Source organism: Python bivittatus, unplaced genomic scaffold (assembly GCF_059951505.1).
Source record: "Python bivittatus isolate LINGU-HERP-01145 unplaced genomic scaffold, Pbiv_v1 ctg000700_np1212, whole genome shotgun sequence".
Lineage (NCBI taxonomy): Eukaryota > Metazoa > Chordata > Lepidosauria > Squamata > Pythonidae > Python > Python bivittatus.
Window position 1 is genome coordinate 42,536,277 of NW_028277098.1, and position 25,916 is coordinate 42,562,192.

Here is a 25,916-nt window from a genome sequence, read left to right on the forward strand (position 1 = left end):
CATAACCAGTCAATATTTCTTTTGCATCATATGTACTACTGGAGAAGGTATAATATATAATTTGTATGTAATGGAAGAAAGGTTTTACCACTATTATAGAATATATTTTAAATGCATTTAAGCCTGATGGAAGCAGATACTATTTATAACATTACTACATACATGAAAAGTTACAAACCCATAAATGCAAAGGATGAGGAAGAAGGAGATTTTAATAATACAAATCATTTTAAGCTAGAGAATAAGCAAATAAAGTAGACCCTAGGGCCTAAAGCAGGGATGGGAACCTGTAGCCTCCAGATATAGATGGTGTTATAATTGAGCAACATCTGTGACTTTTTACTCCTGGCCTTGAAGCTTGAGTTTTCTCATTTTATTTATTTATTTATACATTATAATACATTATTCATTATAATCTGGGGACTCTGGGATGTGGAATCAAAGAATCACCGAATCCCACTAGTTCCCATCATGGTTTCGATCAATCAAGGCTTTCGCATCATGATTTTTAATAAGAGGAGAAAGCAGACCATGTTACTCTCCCTAGTAATATCCACTCCAATGGATATTTGATAGCAAGGACAATACTGATTACTTTTGTCATATTTGGCATCTTATCACAAACTTGCCCATGTTATTCTATGCGATCCAGGATCTCTAAAGACAACCTTGCATTCAAGATAATATGCCCATCAGCTAGGAGGTACACACAGAATACCAGTACCCTCAGGATACAAATTCTGCTAATGCAGCATAATTTCCCTAATCCTGTATATTCTGCTCCTATCTGCCCCCTCCTTCCATATCTGTTTAGGACCTGATGGTTCCAGAATTTTTCTAGAGCAGATTTTGAAACAGGAGGGAAGGGGGTAATTTTCTCCTTGTCTTTCAGACCAAAGTCATTCTGCCAATGAGGATAATTTAAATTCTACCCAGAGCTCTCCAATTTCAATGACTCAATTTTATATAATATGATATTTATTTACTAATTCTGCAAATCAAATTGTAGATTGGGGAAAACAACAAAGTTCAGAATTTTACCCAGTTGCTTTGCCATTCCAAATCACTTTTCCAGATAGGCTAGCTGATGTTACTCTATTCAAAGCATAATTTAAACCTAATTTAATGAAAAGAAAATAATATCAGAAAGCTCCCCATCAGCACTCAGCACCTGGCAGTAAATTGTGCACACACATAGTCATTTGGTCACATTCTTCTGCCCTATGGTGAAATGCATTAGATATATTTAAATTATAGTGGTGATTTCTAAATTTGCAACCAGCCCTATCATCCTTCTCTTCTCTTTCCCAGCATGAGCGCTTGTTTGTATGAGCACAGCATTTTGATATAAATCAGATTTCTTTGGGGGATTCTGACACAGTCATTTTGCCTGATGCATACATTGCCACTGTATTCCCAGTTCTGTTTTGTAATATTAAGGACATTGGGCTTTAGGTACATATTTTTACAGATGGTACATGTATATGAATTTATAACCTTTCTGCTTCATCTTTCAACATAAAAAAAAAAAACCACAAGGTAGCTTATTATAACTATGTTTCACCAAATGGTACAATAATATACTATAAAAAATATAATCTAGCATTACCTTTAACTTACTTCCATGGGTTGCAGTATCCTGCATAGTTGATTATGCCTTAACTCAGAATTAGCATGGAAAATAGTTTCCCCAGAACCAAATACAATTCTCTCCATTGTATCTTTCTGATATCAATAGATAAAACACAAAGCATATTTTGAAAGTTTTAATTCTGAATCAGTAAAGATGTCCTTCAGTAAAATCCATAACTCCATAAACAACATAATTCATCTGCCATATTATATTTCTTTCATTACATGTAAAAATACAGAGCCATGTGCTTTTCATTTCACTCCGTAGACCCCCTACTAAACTTATAAACACGAAGGAATTGTAGCAAAGAACAGGGACAACTTAATTCGTGGAGAGAGAGAGAAAAGAGAGGAGAGAAGAACATGACATTGGTGAAAAACTACACTCTGTCTTGTGGGACAAGCAAAAGTAAAACAAATACAGTACATTTGCCTTTGGATTTATATAAGTATAAAAATAAAACAAAATAAGCTAAGCTTTCATGGCATCCTTTCTGTGCAACAGAAGCCATGGGACACATCAGGGGGGGAAAAGTGTCTGCACTCTGTAAACAATTTGATTTTTTATTATTGTCCTTCCTTGCCAAAATTTGGAATCAAGGAAATGAGGAAAATTGGCCAATTGTGAAATGAATCTTTAACGTTTTAATAATATTTGCATCTCTATCCACTCTTCCTCATTCCCCACCAAAAAACTTCCCTTTTTATTATACATTTGTATAGTTGTCTTGTTTTATTTATTTATTCATTTATTCATTCATTCATTATATTGCTTTATATAGCCACCTCACAAATTTTTCTCCTTCAAAGATGTAGTGAATTCTGAAGAGATATCACAAGCCAAATTCACACCTTATGAGTTTGTTGTGTTTTTAAATTGAATTAAGGTTTCTTTTAACAAGCTGAACAACAACATATTTTTTGTTCTTCAAATCTACCTGGTTCAGCACACCTCTAACTCTTTTGTTTCCAATTTCTAAAAAGGACTATGAATATTGATATTTAGAGATCAATGGCCTACGCACCACCAAAACACTCTAATGTGGTCTAAAAATAGGAAAGACCATGGACAGGAGAATGAAGACTAATTCTACTATGTCAGCTTTCCTTCAGTCTGCATCTCTCATGTGTTGGATTTCCCAACACATCTGGAAGGTACCTTTGGCCTTGCAGGCTGAAAACTGTGGGAGCTGAAAGCCAAAAAAGTAAAGCAGGCTTGGGAACAGCTGCAGTAGAGGTATGGCACTCATTCACTTCCCAAATAAGTAGGTAGTGACTGTATAATTCCTACTATCACAGGTTCTTTTTCTTTTTCTTTTAAACTGTACCCAATTAGATTAACCCAAACTCAAAAGAGCCACAAAAGCCCTGGACAGTTGTTTTTTTTTTTAAATCTCCCTATGAGGTTTGGGGAGATATTTTATTTTGAAAAAAACCCAAGATATAAAAGTGAAATGTGAAACTTAAAAATCTATGTGTTTTTTATTACTTCTATACCATATTCTATTCTATTGCTATTATTTCTATATTACTACATTAATTACTATTACTGTAACAATTACAATTACTGTACTCTATTACTATTCAATTACTATTACTATTACAGTATATACTATTATATAACTATTCTCTTATTATGACATTTCTTCTTTACTATTACTATACTACACTCTATAGTATTACTATTATATAGCAATGTTTTCTTCTTACAAATGCAGTTCTGCCTTAATTCCTCTCTCTGGGACTTCTGCTTTTTTCTTCTCTGTTAATGGCCATGTAGAATACTTGCAACTTTCCATATTGTGCTTTTATACTTGTACTTTTCCTTGCTGTGTCTCTACACTTTTTTTTCCTTCAGACCATTCACTCCCTGTACCTCCTCATATTTCCCAGATCTGCTCCAGATAGTTGGAATGTATCTGCAATGGTAGAGAGGAAGAAAGTGAGGAGATGCAGTGAGTGGAGAACTACATTATTACATAACATTAGAAGTAGCCCCACAGATCTAGTCACATAAATTTACAGACACAAACACAGAGGGTAAGGAGATACAGTCAAAGTCAAATACAAAATATACCTCTCAAACTGACCTAATACCATTAATGCAAAGAAGTCACTTAAAATACCAAAGAGTACTACTGCAAATTTCACTAGTCTAGATCCCAAACCTAATGTAAACATAAAAGTCATCGAGTGTTTCCAAATGATTTAAAATTCTCCCCATGTTACATTTGCCAGTGAAAATCATTGTGTCCTATAAAGCGACAAGCGTTTAAAAAGATCAATGTTAACCAATTCAGTATAGCTGTTAATATTTATTTAAAAGATGAATGTAAAAAAAGCAACTCTAATCAGATGCAAGAGATAAAAAGAATATGCTGCAGATATTATGAAATCCCAGATAGTTTTATCTATTGGTCATTGCACTTTTAAGCAGATTTAACAGCATTTCTCTCAATGTTTAGCTGTTACAAAATCAGAAAAACAAGAAGATATAATAGAGAACAGAGATTCGTTTATGAACCGTTTCTGTGTTCTCATAAAAGCAAACTCAGAACTTCACTGGTATATTTGTTATGCTTTTGTCCTCTTTATGTTGACTTAACCTAGTGGTTTTGCTGCTTGAATCTTTTTCACACTGTTCTATTTATCATTCCTTGGATTTTTATTAGAAGTGATTTGGCAATAGACTTATCCAAAAGCGCCATGGTTTTCAATAGACCCCTAGCACCAAGGTCAGTCCATGGAAGCAAATATGAAAAGGGCATGGGAATATATGAAATATCAAATCATATTAGACCTTGAAGTAAGCTATAATAGAATGACAATGAGCTTACAGGACAAGTTATACATGATTTCCTCAAATGATATTCCTGCTGATTTTTTAACAATTGCTTGTTGTTTGAACAGCTTTTTAAGGAGTTTGAAAGAATTTTGCATAACCAAAGATCTTTTCCTGCTGCTAATTTGATTGGCAGTGGGAAAAAATATGGGTTAGATCATAGCGTGTCTGAGGAGAACTTCATTCACAGGATGACTTTGTTGGAAGAAAGGGGAAAGCTGGGTTTAGCCAAATTGCCAGCCCTCTGTGCCCAACTAAGGGATAGCACCTAGTCATCCTTCAATAAATGCATTCATCAGGAGCTGAGCAAAGCTCAAGGCCTTATCTGTCCCCCACAGGCCTCCAATGCTCCCTTGAAAGACGTTCCATAGAATCAGGGGTCCTCCAGAACACTGTGGAAAATGATACTGCAGGGGCATGGGGGATCTGCAGGGGTGGGGGTCAAAAAAAGTCAAGATGGCAGCCACAACCATTCAAGCAAAGTCCTGCCCCTTTTTCACATGCATCTCCCTCATTTCTTTGGGGAAATTTGCACTTTGTCTTGGCTCCTTCTCCTTTTCTATTCCATATTTCTATTCCATATTATGAAAGTACTCAAGTTTCATATTTTTAAAGAAAATGATTCCCATTTTTAAAAGAGAAATACAGAAAAAATACATTAAAATATACAAAAACAAATTAACAGAAAAATATGCAACAAATTCATTATAAATGTGTAATACCAAAGCAAACAAAAATTAAACAAAAAACCTTAGAAACTAATGTCTGAAATGAACATAAATCAACTTAATATATCACCTATCCATTCAATTATATAATAGAAATATTTGAAATTGTGCATAGAAATTTGCTCTTGTAATGTATTATGAAATCTATGCAAAAAGGAAATGTATTATGTCTGTTCAATTAGTTTTTTTTAAAAAGCTTTTTTAAATGGATAAATTACAAATTTCTTGAATTTTTGATATCCAGGGTTCCAATCTCTTGATATAATTCTCTTGGCTATTCCCATACCCTCCTCAAAAACTGTCAGATTCTGTACTTTTAGAATATAATTTAAAATAACATTGACATTGTTAACTTCAAAACATTAATCCAGCCATGACCAAATCACAAGTTTATATAAAATATGATTTAGAATGAGATCAGGCTTTTATGCATCTCCTCAATAAGTTATGGCAGGAGGGGGTAAATGCCTCCGAAAACAGGATCCTGAGATTAAATGAATTGCCAGCAGAGTTCATACATTGTGAATACCTCTAATCTTTTCCTATTAACAGTGCTTACTCAGGACAAAAGGAATACTTTTCCTTTCTTTTTTCCTAGCACAGTTGGGATAGAACTAAACTGAGAGACATGTAGAGAAATCTCTCAATTAGCCTATTTTTCCAACTTGAGTAATGGGTATTGTAGCTCAATACACTGAAAGGCACAGAACTAGGAATGCCTTAATCTATGGCATATTTCAAAACTGTTCTAAATAGACTATTTTTGACATACTTGATTCCCGGAAGTGTTATATGTCAACACTGGAGAAGAGATATAGCTCAGTGGTATATGCTTTGCAATTTGGGGCACCTTCAGGTAAGGATGGAAAAACTCTGACCTGAAATTCTGAATTTATTAGAATTTCTACATGAAACCACTTTGCAGGGGTCTGTATGTTGATGAGATCCTGATCTATTACTCCCTACCTTCTTTAACTTCACAAAAGCTATCAGCACCCTTGCATAGTGCTTAATCTTGATGATGGGCTGGATGAAGAAGAACAGGCTGAAATTAAATCTGGGTAAGGCTGAGGTAGTATTAGGATAAACCAGAACTCCCTCAAAAAGATAGTTTGGTAAGTGGTCCTTCATCCCCAACTGCTACTAGATTTGCAAATTTGTTTATTTATTTATGTTGACATATGCACCAACTCTGACCATTCCTGAGCAATCAGTCTTAGCAACTGCTATCCATGCCTTACTTACCACCTGTTTTGACCCTGCAATGAGCTTTACATAGGACCACCTTTGAAAAATGTCTAGAATTTGCAATTATTGCAAAATATGGCCAGGTTGCTGTATTATATGATACAGAAATCATAGATGGTTGTACTAAATATCTACATGGGTAACCAACTGTCTACCCAGTGCAATTTAAGGATCTAGTGCTAACCTTTAAAGCCCTAAATCAGTGTTTCTCAACCTTGGGACCTTTAAGATGTGTAGACTTCAACTTCCAGAATTCATACAATGGCTGGCTGGGGAATTCTGGGAGTTGAAGTCCACACATCTTAAAGTTCCCAAGGCTGAGAAACACTGCCCTAAACAGATTAGGGCCTGGTGATATGATGGAACCCTCTCCCACTATAAACATGCAGTTACTCAGAGGAGTAGGTGAAGTCCTTCTTGAAAGAAGTGCTACTAACAAGCAAGAGCTGTTGGTGTGACTCCCAGACTATGGAGCATACTCTCTAAGGAAGTGCATTTAGCTCTCAGTCTTTAGGAAATCCGTGACACTCTCTCTTCCATCAAGCTTTTCACTGTTAATTATTTTAACGTCTGGTGTAATTCTGGTTTTTATTTTGATTGTATGAATTTTGTTAGGTTCTACCTTTTTTTTAATGTAATTGTTGTAAGATGTTTTAAACAGAAAGCTAGACATAAAGAAAGGAAGGAAGGAAATACTAGGTTGACCAAACTTTGACTCACCATAAAGCAGCTGCCTTGTTTCTCCCATAGAGTTCTTTCAAAACCCCTGGAAACAAGAAAAGTCAAGCTCTAAGCCACTGGTCTTCATAGATCAGCAGGAGTTTGACACAGACTCAACTCATGCCCCAAATAAAGGCAGGTTGATGAAAGAAGCCCAACTGCACCAAATACAGAAGGTTAATGGGCATCCCTGCTTCTTTGTAGTTATCCCTGGAACTCGTTAAGACCACCCCTGGATATTTTTGTTTGCATGTCTGAAAGAAATGTGATCTCAACATGGAACAGGTTTCTCCATTTTCTTAAGACCATAAAAAGAAAAATAAATTGTCAAGAAACTTAAGATGCAAAGTGTAATAAGCTAACTAAGCGTAAGGTTACCTTGCAGGTTATGTTACTCTGTAACGGGAAGACTAAAAATCAGAAGGCTTATGTTAAACTAAATAAATAAAGGGATCTAGGGGGAGGAGGGAATTAAATGTTATCCCACCCACCATTCAAACCATTCCCCCACGCCTTAGCAGTAAGCTGAGAAAATAGTAAATAGAAAGTGAGAGAATTAGTTGTGGGCTATGAACACCTTCATTTAATTTCATATATGGCTTTCTGGAGATTGGCCTCTGATAAGGAGAGGAGCCAGCATGGAAGATTTAATTTCAAAATATCTATTTATTTTCTTTTGGGGAAAAGAGTTATACAAGGTAAACAAGCAGAGATGACAACTTAAGGGAGATAGCTTGATATAACACTAGAGCAATCATGGATATTTGTGTACAACAGGAATCATGGGAATTTGTGATGGAAAACAAATAGGACACAAAGAAATGGAAGATTTATTAAAAGAAATGGAATGAATTACACCATATTACAACTGAAAAACGTATTAACAACAACATGAATCTGAGTTCTATCCAAATCAAAAATGTGGCTTCACTATAATTCTACTATCATGTTACACTTTGTTTACATCTGAGTGTTTGCTATTAGGTTTATCAAATATATAGTCCTATTCTTGTGGCATGCTATAATTATGAACTATTACTATTTGTCTTTGGATTAAAAAAAATGTCCCTACAGTTTATATGGGACAATAAATGGAAATGAAGGATTAAATGTTTAACTAATAAAAAGAGGACCTTCAATGAGCAGCAACTCTACATACTTTTCTTAACTACGTGGGATTCATGTGAATTTAACAGACAAAGAAGAATGTTTTCTTCATAACTTGGCAATATCATCCTGGCTTTAATCAACTAGTCTATCAGCTCATCTTGCCTTTGCAGCCCATTTGCCTTAAAAAGAATGCATGGTGCTACTGTTTACAAATTGTTAAAAACATTTTAAAACAAATAACAAAACAAAAAACACAAAAACAACACAAAACAAAGAAATGGAGATGGCAGAGGAAACAAACCTGGATGGGGACAAGGAAAAAGAAGAAGAGGGGTATCAATTGTCCTCACCAAAGGCCTGGGCAAAGAGCCACATCTTGAGGGCCCTTTGAAACACCAGTAGGTGGGAGCCTTTTGAATCTCAGGGTGAAACTCATTCCAGAGGGCAGGCAGTGCTAGAGAAGGTGCACCTTCGGGGTTCTGATAGATGGCATTGTTTAATCAGTGAAAGCCAGATGGAACCAGCTGGGCAGATTCTGTGAGAGACAGGTGGTCTATCAAGTAACCTGGGCCATATGCCATGTAGGGCTTGATAGGTAGTGACAAGCATCTTGAATCATACCCAGAAGCAAACTGGCTATAGTGCAGCTTGTGAAGCAGAGGTGTTACACGGGCATATCACAGCATGCCCATTACTGCCCATGCCACTGCATTCTGGATCAGCAAACCTTCTGGGTGGTCTTCAAGGACAGCCCCATATACAATGGATTGCAGTGGTCAAGGCATGAGGTGAACATGCCAGGTGACTGTCTGAAGGGCCCTCTTATCTAGGAAAGGGCAATGGATGAACCAGATGAAGTTGGGCAAAAGCTTTCCTGGCCACAGCTGTCACCTGCTTATCAACCAGGAGCTATGAGTCCAGGAAGACCCCCTAAATTGCATACCACCCTTGAATGGGAAGTACCACCCCATCCAAAGTCAAAGTTGGAATATTCCCAGATCTGGACAGTCCAAACACCCACAGCCACTCCATCTTGGTAGGATTGAGTCAGAAACAGTTCCTCCCCACCCAAACCTGCAGAGCCTCCAGCCACTGGGACAGGACCTCAACAGCCTCACTCGCCCAGTCCAGAGTCAAAAGATATAATTGGGTATTATCAGCATACTGATGATACTGAACCCAAACTGGTGGGTGACCTCACCCAGCTCTTTTATGTAGATGTTGAAAAGGAGGGGAGAAAGAATAGAACCCTGCAGCACCCCATAAAGGAGGGGCCTAAGGAACGATATCTCCCCACCAACCAACACCAACTGGAACTGGCCCCAGAGAAAAGAAGAGAACCAGCATAAAACGGTGCCCCCAATCCTCAACCCATGGAGCCAGCTCAGAAAGATACTGTGGTTTATGGTATTGGAAGTCACTGAGAGATCAAAGAGCACTGCCATCCCAGCTCTGCCACAGATCATCAACAAGCATGATGAAAGCTGTCTCAGTATTAAATCCTGGCTTGAAACTTCTTCTCTGTCATCTTAAGCTGAATGATAATGAGAGGTAAGCTAGATAATAAACTACTGAAAGCCAAACCTAACTCCTGTCATGCCCATGGTTCTTGAAGAGGGTTGTTTGTTTTAATTCTCAGATAGTAGCATCAGGAAATGCGTGAAGCAGATCAAAACTAAAGCAGAACTTTGGCCATTGCTGGACCAGAAAAACCCAGAGACCTGTCAACTAGTCTCCAATCTTCCCTTTTTAGGGAAGGTTGTTGATATGGTGGTCAGACAGCTGTTATAGAGGGCCCTGGAGGAAGAGGATTATCTGGACTCATTTCACTCAGGTTTCAGGCTGGGATATAATATAAACATAACATTGGCCAAGCTTGTTGATTACCTTTGGTAGAGCGCTCCTTAATCTGTCAGCAGCTTTCAATACCATTGGTCACGGTATCCTTCTGGACCACCTGCAGGGCTTGGGGTGGGTGGCACTGTATCACAGTGGTTCTCCTTTCTGTGTGGTTGATTCCAGTCAGTGTTGATGAGGAGGGATAGACTGTGCCTTTGGCCCCTCATCTGTGGGGTGCCTCAAGGCTGTGGGCTTTGAGGCTGTGGGGTGCCTCAAAAAAGATCTCCTTTTGTTTGACATCTACATGAAATACTGGGCGAAATTATCTGTCAGTTTGGGATCCAGTATCGTCAGTATGCTGATGGTACCCAGTTGCACATCTCAACCTTGGACTGTCCGAGTATTGCTGTCAATGTCTTGTGTCTGTGTCTGGAAAGTAGGTGGGTCTGGATGGGGCAAAACAGGCTAAGGTTAGACTCAGTCCTGATATTTAGGACCCCTGGTACTGGGGATTCTCCATGTTTAGTCTTGGAGGGGCTGCATTTGCCCATTCAAGACAGTTGTGCAACCTGGAAGTTGTCTTGGACTCAAAGTTCTTGCTCAAGGTACAGGTGACAGTTGTGTCCAAGGGAGTCTTTGCACAGATTCATCTAGTATGACAGTTTTACCTGTTCCTAGATTGTGAGGCACTTCAGATGGTGACTAATATTCTAGTCACCTTACATTTGGGCTATTGTATTGCTCTCTATATGGGGCACTTATAACTGGTTCACTTCCCTTGCAAGCACTGTTTGCTTGTTATTAAGAGTAAACTTATTTGGCTGCAGAGATGAGAAAGCAAATTTATAGGAGCACACTCCTGGATGGTGTGAAGAATGCTAACCGGGATAGATCTCTTTTTTTTAACAGCTATTTTATTCTTTTGCTTTTTTGCTTTTAAATGGAGGATGTGGGTAAACAGAAAAGGGGAGCAATGAAGATGAGAAGGGAAAGTATTTCTTCAAACATTTACCGTGTTCAGTGAACTAGTTGGTCACTCTCAGTTTAAAACACCCTGTGTGTGGTCATGGTAGCAATAGGCTCAGTTCCTAGGTTATCCAATTATCCAAAATAGTCAGGTGATCATTAATATTCTATTTTAATTATTAAATGATCTTCATATCAGTTTTAATTTGTTCTATACTTGTCAGCTAGAAAAGGCAGGTAGAAATCAAATCAATAAATAAAACAAACACTACATGGTCCCCAAACTTTCCAAGACATTCTGCAAAGAAAAGGAAACTGTGTGCAAATCCAGCCTTCACACATAGCTTTCCTTTTCTGCAAGATTATTTCCTGAAGTATTTCCTGATTTTTTTAAATGATTTCTTTGAATTAACCTGCAGACTTTCTTCCCTGAAGGAACATTCAAAGAAATCATTCAGGAAATCGTTCAGCATTTGGCACAGCGCTAATATGCTTATTGAACTTTAACATGTAAGATAAACATTCAAAAATAATATGCAGAAGAAAAAATCATTAAATGCATTTTCAAAGTCACAGTATATATGGATTTTTTACTTGGTCTTGGACTGTAAAGAAATAAATGGGTTTTGTATCACTGAGTATGTCTAAAACAACATCTTTCTCTCAGTTGATGTCACTAACTTTTTTTTCTTTCATTTTTATGCCTTGTATTGTTTTTATCTTTCGTACTGCCTATATATATATATATATATATATATATATATATATATATATATATATATATCTCCAAGAATTATTCTGAGTAATATATTGATGGATTTAGAAAACATATATATATACCCACCTATCTTACATACATAACTCTGGGTGACAAACAACCCATCCAAACACAATATTAAAAAAAAATAACCAATTAATCCAATGGAAGAAAAGATAGCCAAGGTGCTACATAACAATTCCATAAAAGCAAACAGAGGTACGTATATTGGGCTCCGTAACATCCTGATCCTTAAAGCCTGGGGAAAATCCAGGTTTTAACAGCCTTTTGGAAGACACAGAGAGTCAGAGCCATCCAAATCTTAGGTGGAAGGCTGTTCTATAGGGCAGGCACTATGACAGAGAAGGTATGCCTCCTCAGTCCAGCAAGATGGAAATGATTATTAACAACATTAATAGGCCAATTGTTTGCTTAGTATTCATGAGAGATCTCTCACATGCTTTTCAAAAAACCCCACTTGTTACAGGTTCCATTTCAACCTAGAGTCCTAATAAATCCCATAAGCCAATGTTGTCCATACTTGGCCACTTTAAGATGAGTGGAGTTAAACTCCCAGAATTACCCAGCCAGCCATGCTGGCTGGGGAATTCTGGGAGTTGAAGTCCACACATCTTAAAGTGGCCAAGTTTGGACAACACTGCCATAAGCCTTATGCCTCGCCACCATTGAGGAAAATTCATCATTCTATATTAAATAACTGTATGTACTCCTGTATAGTGACTGAAACAATATAATGGCCACTTACTCCACAGGCAGGACTAACAGAATGAGTTACATCCTGTTTTTTCTCTCTCTCTTTTTAATTTAATGACATTTGGTGAAAGTACTTTCGTGTTTTCTAACTGGGATTTTTCAAAGGTGTTGGGTGACAACCCATCATTTCCAACTAGTATGGTCATTGCCCTATTTGAAGGGCACCAGGCTGGAGAAGGGTGACGATTTGTAACTAAGGGCAAGGTAATTATTATTTCAGGTAAAAATGAAAAGCCATGCCAATAAATGTAACATCCCCATTAACCAACACGTAGAATTCATCCTTCCCTTCTAAAGCAAGCATCTATGAGTGAAAATAAATGTTTTGAAGATGAAAGAATTTAGGACTGGGGTGTAAATATTAGAATTTTGAAAGCAATTCAGTGAAAGAGATTTGCACCATGGAGATAAGATGTTTCATTGCATCTAAGCCCTTTGTGTGGTCTTGAAGGTTTTCTTGATCTCTTGCCAAAGCAGGAACAGTTTCTATGCAAGCACTATACCTGATCTGGAACATCTGCTTTTAGCAAGGGCCTGCCTGAGCAAATGGTGTATTCTCTGGCATCACCACCCAAATGTGTCTGGGATGCATACTGAGTGGTGCTAGAGGAGGTAAGGGGTGCATTCTCTAGCTAGCACTGCCTTGGCAAGTAATGTCAGGAAACTGTGCTGAGGAGAGGCTACAAAGCAGATCAAAGTAAAACAGTACAGTAGCTCTGCTCTGAGAAGCAAGGAGACCATGTTGTTTCACGAAGCATCTTTGAGGGAGTGTTTCAAACCTGCATCAAAGCAAAGCAATTCTTCAAAGAGTTGCATAGCCCTATAAAATGTACCAGTGACAAGCGTGAACAGACCACACGTATTAATGTCTGATTTAGGATATCAGCACATTTTACATTCACAATGTAGTGTGCCCTTTCTTTCTTTCTTTCTTTCTTTCTTTCTTTCTTTCTTTCTTTCTTTCTTTCTTTCTTTCTTTCTTTCTTTCTTTCTTTCCTTCCTTCCCTCCCTCCCTCCCTTTCTTTCTTTCTTTCTTTCTTTCTTTCTTTCTTTCTTTCTTTCTTTCTTTCTTTCTTTCTTTCTTTCTACATTTCTGCTCACCTGGACAGAGGTGGGACAGGGCAGGAAGTAAATTTGGAAATGAAGGGTGGGAATGAAAGGTTTAAAGCCCTCATTCCATGTGTAGAATCCTGCACATTAATAAAACCCCTCCAGGTCAGCTACAGACTGTAAAAATGTGCTGTGAATCTTGGGCTATTCAACCTGGTGCACATGGACATCTTATATATATGTATGTATATACGTATGTATGTATGTATGTATGTATGTATGTATGTATGTATGTATGTAGCTTGGCTCTTTTGGTTTTGTTGAAAAATACTTGCACACCTTGGGGAGTGGCTGGACTTCCTGGAAGAGGAACAGCAAACCTCTAGCCTCTTTTCTTTGCTTTAGTTTCAGAAGGCCTCTGGACTCCCAAAGAAGGAAAGGAGATGACATAATTGTGGCAGCTGGCAGCCAATGTGACTGCTCAAATTTGGAAATGAGCATAAAGGAATTGTGAGACAATCAATTCTATATGGCAGGAATGAGCAAGCCATAGCCTGCCAGCTGCATGCAATCCTCTTGCTTTTTTGCAGCTCCCAAAATTACAAAACCATTTAATAAAACAATATCATTTTCCTTTGATTTCTTTTGTTTTACTTTTTTTGGTAACAAAAGATGTGCTAAATTTCTGACAGACACAATACATCTATTCTACTTTAAACAAAAAGTCAGGTGATTTTGTTACCCCAGTTTGCAAAAAAACTGAAAATCTGGCCCCATCTTCTCTGTTAAGGTTAGCATGTCATTGCCAGCCGCTGGTTACTGAAAGGATTCCTTGAAAAAGAAGAGCAGTCACTCTCTGCCAAAACATTGCCTGCCCTTGCCTTTATGAAGACTCCATGATGCTGCCTTCCTGTCACTATAAACTGGAAATAAAACTTTCATTCAATAACCTATGATTGAAAGCATGTTCATGGTGATAGATGAGCCTCAAAAACCAAGAAGTGCCCCAAACCTCCTTGGCATTCACATTTTTCAGGTTAATATAAATTTCAGAAAACAAAAAGTAGACACAGAGCAGATGACATCATCTAGGCCTTCTGGGTTCCCACTAAACTAATCTCATCTCCAGCTATAAAGGAAGCTAAAAAACATGAGAGTCACTTATGTGTGGTTGAAATGCTGGCTTCTTTGAGGCAAAGAAATAAGTGGTAATTAGAACTGGTCAACCAATCTTGCCCTACTCAATACACACAAATATGTCTCCTGGTCTGGCAGCTTATACCACCATCCCCTCCCAAAAACCTGTAGAACTTCTGGCACAAGCATAAAGCATTAAGTGAATGTGTGCATCCCGCCAAACTATTCTATGATGGTACCCAGAACTGAATTCCTTTCAACAGATAGGTTTTGCCACATAATTAAATCATGCTTACATATTGGAGGATTGATTAACATTGCATCATTTTCAGTATAACTCTTACTTGATCAAAACTAATGGCTCTAGAAATCAGAAGGAAAACTGAGAAGGGGATTTCTCATTCTTATCCTTCCAAGGTTTGTAGAGACTATACCCAACATCCAGAACAACATGGATCATCTGGATTTAGTTTACTGTTCAAAGCTAGTCAAAATCTGGATGTAAGCAATTAATAGAGCAGAGCTCAGTACAGAATGAGATGATGGGTCTATTAACCTTGATAAAGCAATCTGGCTGGGTACATGTATTACTGAGAAATGGGCAGTGGAACTAGGAAGAATTACAGTTCTGTGAAAAAGTTTTTGTCTCCTTTTGGACCTTCTGAAGTTTTGCATTCTTTTGCTACTGAGCTTCATATGGATTGTACTGATATATGAAAAGAATAATATAACAAATAATACTAAAGGCTGGTGCTTGTTACATTTATTTCATACAACATTCTTAAAACATTCAGGGGCAAAGATAGGGAAAATTTCCAATAATCCCAAAGGGGACAAATACTTTTTCACAGATCCGTAGTCTCATCTGGCTATTTACAGTAGCATCAGAGAAATTTCATCTCTCTGCAGGCCTCCAGTCTGGTAAATCCCACTTGGAAATTCAGTGGTTTGTGGTGGGTGCTGAGAATGTGTTGAAGCTACTGCTTGTGGCCTATGCATGAAATAGTTTCCTACTTGAGATACTAGAGGTGCTCTTAATGTTAGTGTTGAATAAGGCTGTGCATTGATTCAAAAGAAGTGTTTTGGAATTGGTGTGAGTGCAGCACCATCCTGCTACCTTTTTATACTGAAAAAGAGACATGGCTGCTTTAATAAACAGCAGAGATATGCTGCTGTATTGTAGATACTAATTCAGGAGCTGCAACTACTGCTACCCACCCCTCTGCCTGTCAGCCATTAATCAGGTATTTTTAGTATCAGATTATAAGTAGTCTAATTAATTTATAATCAAGTTATAACAATAAATATCAGGTTATAATTAATGTGTTAATAAATTAGTATTAGGTTATTATTAATCTTGGTCTGATCAAGGTCAAAACCTCTTTGCCATCTGATATAGAGAGGTGGCTGTTGGTTGAAACTATTTCCTCCAAGATCTTTTTTCCAGGCTCCTAATCAAAATTGTAATATATACAATTACCACTTAGATACTTCCCACACCCAACCTTTCTCTAAGACCTATTCTTACAAGAATATGAGTTTCCTGGAAGAAAACAGTATCAGTTCCCATTTTTTAATTTTTTCCCAATGCAACAGAATTTTGGAAAGAACATAAGTGGGGGGCTTGGGATTTCCAGATAACTCTCTGAATATTAAACAGAAAGGAATCAAATTTGGTATGATGGGAAAGAAAGTTTGAGTTCTATAGAAAAAAATATTCCAAGAAAAATTCCCCCAGCGCATATCTCTAGTACAGTGTTTCTCAACCCTGGCAACTTGAAGATGTCTGGACTTCAACTCCTGGAATTCTGGGAGTTGAAGTCCAGACATCTTCAAGCTGCCAAGGTTGAGAAACACTGATCTTCAAGTTGCCAAGGTTGAGAAACACTGCTCTAGTAGTTGGTGACTCCTCCATCTAAGCCACTTCACTCCTCCTTCTTCATCACATGATGCAGAGCAAAGGATAAACAGCTTTCTGTGAACTCCCCAGCACACACAGATTCAATGTAAGAAAAAAACAGAAATACACACAAGCACATATTACTTTGTTACACAGAAGAAAAAACAGACACCTCCAATGGCCACTCCTGCTAAACGAGCTGGAAAGAATTCAAGAAGCTATATATACACTTCCCCTAATTTGTTTCAGCTTTGATAATACTGTACTTATATATACTTAGAAGGTGAACTTGCCCCCTTAACAGTCCATGTTACAAAAAAAAAAAAATGCCATTAAAATTAATATGAGAAGCAAGAAAAAAGTCTATTTCCATGCCTATCATTAGCATATACAAACTCTAATAGGAACATATCAGATTGCTCTCCCCAGTGGAAAAACTGAAAAAGAGAAATGAAATTTGCACTCCTGCTCTGTGATATTCAGAATTATTGCAGAGTATACTGTAGTTGCATACTCCCACTATACCTTAATCAGCTAATTATTTTTATGAACCAACATGGAGGGGGGAAAAACTCTAATTCTGCTATTTGACCTGTTAAATAACATGGCCCCTCAATGAGTCTGCATGAGAGGAGGAATAACAAGGGGGTGAAGGGGAGGGGGGTTAGAAGACGAAAGGGGAAAGGAAGCTAAATAGCAGTAGCAAAATGTTGGATGTTTATCATCCAACACTCTCTGTCATCTGTATAGAACAAACAAAAGCCTAATTAGAAGCAGAAGCTACACAATCTGGCCCCCTGAACTTGACAGTAGGCACAACCAAGCATGGAAAGTTTTCAATCCTCCAAAACCATTCAGTGGGAACTTAAGTAATCAGTTGTTTAGCTTGTTTCTGCAGAACTGTGAAAGAATCTCTGGAGTTCATCCCATATATCTCAGAACAAAAAATTGCTGGATACTTAATAAACTATTGAACATGCCTCTCCTATGCCAGATTTTCACTGCACCAAATGCCTTTCTACATTGTTGAACCTCCTTAATATGAAGTGGGAATAGACTTCTTCTTTCCCTATTCAGTGATGCCAGTAAATCAAGCTTTCTTTAAGACTTCATTCTTCACTGAAAATCTGACAAACTTCACAGTAAATAACTAAGGCTTCCCAGCTGCATGAAGAGAAGAGGCTAGATTACAAAAAACACTCCCAGTAACCAGCTGATAATGTTCTGTCAGGATGAGGACTTCAGATATTGGTGCTGCCAAAATTCCTTCTTCTCTTCTGGAATTCCCATCACATATCAGTTGAGACAGTTGGTTGTCACCTTGGTTTTGGGGTGGGGTTTATGGAACTAAAACTTTCTTGTGTGCTATCCAATCAGAATCAGGTCACAGCACTAGTAACTAAACAGTTATCAGAATAATAAAACTGCATGGAGTGCTGGCCTGCATTGCCCACCTGACTACAGTGGCATTTGGACCAGAATCCTCTGGCTTATTAAACCTAGCACAGGAGACTTATCCATCTGGGCCCAAGAAGCTGCAAATGGCCCATCAAGAGATAGAGAAAGCTCCACATTCTTTAAAAGGAGCTTTAAAAATTATAATTAGGATATAACATGCATTCTGTATAAGTATATTCTCAAAATGCAACATAGCTGACTTCTAGAATTGCTCTTCACTTAGTAGAAAGCATGTTTAAAATAGAGTATTCAATTTTATACCCTAGCATCTCAAAGAATGCTGCGATGGAATCTAAAACCATTCCAATTTTCTTAATGTGTTAAAAAAACAGACCTAGTGTTCCAAAATCCAAGTTAGCAATAATTGTTAATGGCTTCCCACTTCTTACAGGCAAAATATATTGTGGCCTATATTATCCCTTTGTGTGTGTTTTATTTTTATTTTTACTGCAGTTAATAGTTCTGTAGTATTGCACTTCATACTTTGAGGTTTCCATCATTACAAGGAATCTAAATCATAATGTATGGTTTCTACATTCTTTTTAAACTGATAAAAACAAGGCAGGCTCCAAATAGTATGGCCATATAATGGAGATAGTTGCTTTCTCTCTCACACCCTTCCAGTTTAGATTGTCTCTACTCTGAGTCAGAGAAATTGTCCTCTTGGGAGAGGAGATGATGATATATCCTCCATGTTAGTCATGGTCATTTGTGGTTATCTTATAATGTAGTCTACAATACATTGGGGACACAGCAAATACATACAGAAAGAAATCGCATTTCACATAGAAGTAAATACTCCATGATTAACACTGATGAACCTGGCTGGGCCACAGACTTAAATTTCATTCTGTATTTTATAAACTCAGAGGCTTAGCAATAACATCTTGCATTGCCAATTCATTGCAAAATGCATTTGCATCATAAAGGTTGTTGTTCTCAAGAGAGTAAGTCCAAGCCAATGAGTGTTATTCTTCAAAAGTTGCATTTATCTCGGATAAAAGATTCAAAAACTAAGACTTAATAGAATCTCATGACTTTGTCATCAGACCCTGCTGTGAGATACCTAATGCTGTTGGGGTTGGGAAAGGGAGAGAGGGAGGTCTGTGTGTGCAAAAGTTAGTGTGTAGAATTCTCATTGCTGTTAAAAGTAGTATTTCATTTTCATAGCTAAAAGTAGTAATCCAATATTATTAAATGTGGGAACATTGCTATTGTCAATAATTGGCCATTGAAACTGAAGATAAAAACACTCAGCACCTACTAATTCTTCTGAGTGTTTGTACTCAAATATGAAAAATCAGTATTTGAAAGCAGAAATATATGAATTAAAATCTCCTAAAATCTGAGGTGTAATTTAACAGTCAGAAGAAACCATTTTAAATATGAATTTAAGTTGACAGCTCTTTCTGATGGGGCTTTGAAGCATTTAATAAATGTTATAGAGTGTTATTGAATGAAGCTTTAGTGAGATGAAAATAAAAAGAGTCTAGAACAGATGTCACCAAATTTAATTTCCTGATTCAAAGTATCCAGTTCCAGCTATTTGCAATTCAGAATAAAATACTTTTCTTGGAACTAGAATCTAGCAAGCTGAGCATTTTAAAAAAAAATGTTGATCCACAATTTTCATTCAAAAACTTACATTTGAATTTATGAGTGTATTTCACTCTAGAAAGTTGTAATTTTTAAGAATATAATTTGAGTTTATAAAGTGTTTAATTTGGGAGCAAAAATTCCTTTTTCATTTCATTACTAAGTATAATTTATTTTATAACTGGCTGATATGAAAAGCTTAGCAATATTGGTTTCATTTCTCTTAATTGAAAGAATTTTAATTTAATTTAATTTAAGTGAAATAAAAATCTTTCTCTAGTCAAAATTCATCCTGACAGATATATTCCCTCCCCAATCTAATGTTCTTAAAGTTACATAAACAGCTTGTGTTCATTTATTTATTTTCCATATTTCTATCCTGCCCCAGTCCTCATGAATTTTGGGTGGGTAACAACAAGATAAAGTGTACAATACAAAAACCAAAGAAAAAAGTAAAACACATGAGAATACTCCAAGAAACAAATGAGGGCCAACAGCACCCTTGAAGATGGTTTTAACTTGCTTGTGAAATGCCATCCATATTTCTGGGGGGGAGGATATTCCTAAGAGTGGGGGCCACCACTGAGACCACCACTCTTGCCTAGTCCATACCCCATGGACTGGGAAATATTCCAAGAAAGGGAGACCCTCAGCAGGCCCTCTGTAAATACCGAGAGCAGATAGGCAGATTCTTCTTCTCAGATATTTCCCAGTCTTGCCCTCTAGGACTGTAACAATGTGGTAATAACCAACACTTTGAATTGGGGCCAGAACCATACTAGTAACCAGAGCAGCAACTTAAGAATTGGTGTTATACTATGATGGTGGGTACTCCTGCCAGTAATGTGGCTGCCACTGTCTGCACCAGTGGGAGATTTTGGGTTATTTCCAAAGGCAGTGCCATGTAGAGGCACTACACTAGTCCAGCCAAGTGGCAAGCAAGACATAAGTGACCATCACCAGGGCATATTGGGCTAATTTATATTAAAAAAAAAAAAATCCAGGGTGAATTTACATAAAATGAAGTCACAAAAATATATATTTAAAATAGGTTTGGATGGAGTTATTGAATGTATGTATGTATGTATGATTTGTCCCCCCTCCCCCAAAATTTTGGAAAGCCTAGAAGAAACTCTGCTCTGTTGCCAGGAGTTTTTGGTGGCTTTTGCTATAGTCTTGCAATCTGAACAATATCTATACAAATATTATGTGTCATATGATATTGTATACTTATTGCAGTTCATTGTTCAAGTTTTTGCATGTTTTCTGTGCTTCCCCACTATTTTTTCTTATAATTGCATTCAGTTGGTTAAGTATGTTTAGTCTCTGACAATCTAATCTAATTAATCTAATCTATATAAAGTGAATTTATTCATTATTTACAGCATTTCCATATCGCCAACTCCACAAAGGCTGCCAGTGGTTTACAAAAAAAGCTGAATTTGAAATCCATGAAAACCATAAACATAACCCCACCCCAGAACCCAAAATCCAGCAAGCAATTTCCTTTTGTTCTTCATCAGTTAAAAGTTCTACAGAGAAGCTTCATTTCAGTTCATTCTGAAAAACCATTTTGGAGCGTGCTATTTGGATTTCTGGAGGCAAGATGTTCCAGAGTACCAGAGCATATTCCAAAAAAAAAAAAAAATGTACTGAATCACCTATATTTTAACTGATACTGGGCTAGAATAGTGCCCTATTCACAGAGACCATAAAACAGACCAGATTTATACCAATTAAAACAGTCCCACTGACCTCACTGATTTATTCATTCCATGTGGGAGCTGTTGTATCATGGAGAAACATTTTATGCCCGCTCTAGCTTCTGATATGACTATATAGCACAAACCTGGAGCTAAAATATCTCCTCAGGATTAAGAGGTACATCATAGTGACTAACTGGAAGTCTAATATTATATGTTGTTTCAACCACAGACTTCCTTGGTTGAACTTTAGAAATGAGGGTGTCTATTCAGATTCTGCATTTTCTTTTCTGGAACTGAATACAAGTCAGGAAAAAAAATGGGTTCCTTGCTCCCCACACTACGTTCCTCCCCAGCCCCATGATGCCTTTGACCAAATAAAGTGGGCTGAAGTAAGACTACACTTGAAGTGCTACCACTAGGTACCATATGAAAAAAATATTTTTTTTTCATGAACTGAGACTCAGAAGTCCTAAATGTTTATTCTAAGATGTTCCTGAACTGAAATCTACTTGTGTTCACAGTCCCTCTTGTTACCCACTTGTTTCAGAATCTGCTCACAGTAAATAAGCAGGACTATTTAAAACATACTACAACTATAGGCATTGTTTTGCCAGGGTGTGTTTGCTTGAGAAGAAACATCATCCTGTTTTACTGTAGAGACATGTTTCCCACAGCCACTCACTCCATACATCACTGATTTTCTTCTTTCTTAAGTTACAAGAAAACCATTTCCACTTAGGGACAGATTCAGAGACTTATCAAGGCAGGACAACATAGAAGTTGCGATGTGAAGCAAACTCAATGTAGCTGCTGTTAATTAATTCCTTTTGGTGAGTAAAGAACTACAGATGCCTGATGCCTATGGTTGTAAATATTATGTCTGAAAGATAAAATAATGTAACTATGGTAAAAATTCAAAAAGAGTCGTTTTAAATCTTTAGGCAGGAGCACTGGTTACAATATTTCCAAGCTTTTCATACCTCACACCAGATTTTGACCATCAGTTGACACCACCTGGGTTGTTCTCAGAAATGGTTGTCCCTGCTGGTGGAGCAAGCATGAATGATACCACCAAATTCTTCTCTTTCTCTTGATGGCAGGGCTGCCTCTGTCAATCAGACATATTAATGGTTAAGGTTACCCTTACATACTTCTCCTGTTGCAATATTTTCCCACAATAATGTCAGGGTTTGCCTTTTTTCCCTCCCCAGCATCCTTCAGGCATTAAACGAATACATCTATTTTCATTATACATTAATAAAAATCAATATCGGCAGGTAGATCCTACACCTGAGCACTGCACCAGTTTTGCACAACCCAAACAAAGATGCTTGGTTTCACCAGTAGGCAGTGTCCAAGGTGGTTCCTAGGGTGATAACTAATGATAATGATAATCTGGGATTTTGTTTGGACTGTAGACTCTAATGAAGTGGTAGAGTAGTCTCTTGCATGCCCTCTGGCACCTATGGGATGGATCTATGCCCCACCTGGCTCTGTGGTGGGAGTGGGTGTAGATGGGAATGTGAGTGACTGCATTAGGAAAATGGTCAACGCCTTATGGCCTGAGACAATGTTGCCTGCAGCCTTGCAAGAGGCTGTAGTGTGTCCCTCCTTAAGAGGCCTTTTCTAGATCCAACTAATCTTTGGGGAAGGTTGTTGAGAAGGTGGTGGGGAAACAGCTATAGATCACTCTGGAAGAAGTGGATTACCTGGTTCAGGTTCAAAGAATCAAGAATTTGATGGTACCTTTTCCAACTTTCGAATTTTATCAAAAGGCATCAGCTTCCAAGAGCTGCAGCTCACTTCATCAGATGCATAGAATGGCTAGGTGAAAGAAGGCTTATGTGAGTGAGAGGAAGAAAAGGTGGGGGTAAGAGGGAGGGAAAAATAGATTGATAACGTACATGCAGGTTGCATGTGAGACAGACTGCCTATCTGCCTGGTTGATGGTCAAAATGAGGGAGGGTGCTGATTGATTGTGAAAGGAGTTTCGCTTATCGTTTTGAGCTGACTATGGTGGATTTTACCATAAACTTGGTATGCATTATTTTAATATTTGTGGTTGACTGTATATTTTAATGTATGTTGCTGCTACTAGTGTTTTATTTTGAGTGTAAGCTGTTATGAGTCCATCTAGAGTTAGCAGCATAAAAACTTAAAGTCACAAATATGGGCTTCAGATATTAAAATGAAAATATGTATAAGCCTTTCAGCTGATCATAAAAAAGAATTGGTCTCAGATCATCACTGTTGCAATCAGCACAGTAAAAGTGTAGGTTACAGACGGCAAAGGGTTGGGTTACTTCTCTGCTTTTACTATTTCTCTAGCAAATACTTTGGTGAAGGGGGGAGGAAACCTGAGTCATTCAATACAGTGAGCATAACACAGATTGTTAATTTTAAGTATAGTGAAATCACAGCAGGCTTTGATTGAGAGGAGCCAAAGTAAACATGTGAAATCTTTGCCTTTTTGAAAAGGATAGACCACATCCTTCATTTGGTAGCCAAATGGTTCCAAGATTTCATCACAAAATGCCATCAAGGGATCCCTTTCTTGAGGTATACAGTTGCTGAAAGGTGAGGCAACCGAGCACATTTCTGAAGCGTGCTGCCATATTGTGGCTTGATGGTTTGCATGTTGTACACTTACCTCCAATTCAGCAGACCAGAGAAACAAAGATCAGCATGTCAAAGGGTATCTATGACGAATCTGGACTTGACTGTAGGATGAATAGCCTCCCAAAAAATGACAGTGTAAGAGCACCTCTGCCAACATGCATAAACATATAAATAATATTTTTGAAATAATATAAAGACAAATTACAGTTCAAAGTGAGTCCTGTCTGAATGTCAGTTTTAATGATAGAAACAAAGCCTTCCACTGGGAGATAGAAACCAGACCTTCTACGAGACTTCACAAATGACTGAAGCCTTGATGACTAAAGGGAACATATATTCTTACCTTCTCTTTTTTTTTCTTTGATCATCCACTCAATCACTATTTGTAGCAATATATTGCATTTTTTTTTAAAAAAAGAGAAAAATAAACTTTCTCTTATTTTGAAGAGCCAGTTTGGTGTAGTGGTTAAAAGCATTTTAGACTAGAAACCAGGAGACTGTGAATTCTAATCATACCTTCAGCACAAAGCGAGCTGGGTGACCTTGGGCCAGTCACTCTCTCTCTCAGCCCCAGGAAACAGGCAATGACAAACCACTTCCAAAATCTTGCCAAGAAAATTGCAGGGACTAGTCCAGGCAACCACTAGGAGTCAACAGTGACTCGAAGACATTTAAAAAAAAAAAAATCACCACTTAATCCCAATTTACTGCATGGCAGTTCTTTAAGAGACTATAGGTTGCCTTTCTGAAGTTGCAAACAAAACTTCATGTTGTGCATCGCTCAGCAGATTTCCACTAGATATTGAACAGAACCCTAGTGAAAAACTAGAGAGAAGCAGAGTTGTACAACACAACATCAACAACAGATTGACTTTCTAGGAAACTTACTACTGAACAAACTTCTACCAACTGAACTTATATTATTAACCATGCTTCTAAAGGCCTTCCTTCTTTACAGTCAACTACAATGTATCACATCCTATAATACCACACAATAACTTTTTGAAGGACTACAACATGTAGATATTCTTCTTCCTCCCCCCCCCCTTTTTTTTTTTAAGAGGTCAGACTTGTGCTTTTAAATCTAAGCAGAGAGAAAAGTATGACATCTACATGGAAGGTATTCTGGGGAATGACTGAAAGACTCCTTCCAATCTTTCCACCTACAATGTTATTCTATTTTGTACATTTAAAAAAAAAAAAAAAAAACCACTAGTTTCCTTCTTTGGTATATTTTGTTGAACAGAAGTGATTGAGTATTATTGGCTCAATTCGTGAAAACTTTCCTATAATCACATGCGTGCTCTTGCTGTATCTGTTCCGCAATATTTATGTTACCCCAGTTTCCCCTTTATTATTATGGATTATTTTTTTCTGCTCTTTATGTTCAAAGATGTTCATTTGTATATTATTGTTTGGATCTTTCTCACCACTAAGTCCCTCTGATTCACATACTTGACCTTGACTCAATTTGCCTCTCATGAGCAATGGGTTCCTGCTTTGAAGTAGACACCTGCAAGCCAAAGGGCTGCTTTTGTGTGATAGGAGGGTCCATCAAACTTTCTGTAAAGTGACTTTTCTGCTTTGAAGTGGGTTTCCGTTTCATAGCACAGTTTTAGTAATGGAGAACTGGGGCCTTTAACAAATCATCGAGTGGTAGGGTGCTTCTGTTTAATATTCCAGCAAGCCAGAAAAGCCACTTTGTATTACTTACACATTTAGTTGTCTATTATTTTCTCCCAAATGGGGAGGCTTCATTAGAACCTAGCTAGAATCGAATGCACACTCGCCTTCAGGAACGTGAGTGAGTGTCTGGTAGCAGTGTGACTTTCTG

General features: G+C 37.5%; 1 long non-coding RNA gene across 1 annotated transcript; it reads right to left on the reverse strand.

Moving 5' to 3' along the window:
• Positions 1-1,802: 1,802 nt before the first annotated feature.
• LOC112541061 (uncharacterized) lies at positions 1,803-24,417 on the reverse strand. Its single transcript, XR_003085098.2, has 3 exons — positions 23,210-24,417; positions 22,444-22,571; positions 1,803-3,551 (listed from the first exon to the last, which is right to left on the reverse strand). It is a non-coding gene; the product is annotated as an uncharacterized LOC112541061 (long non-coding RNA).
• Between the last annotated feature and the right edge of the window lie 1,499 nt (positions 24,418-25,916).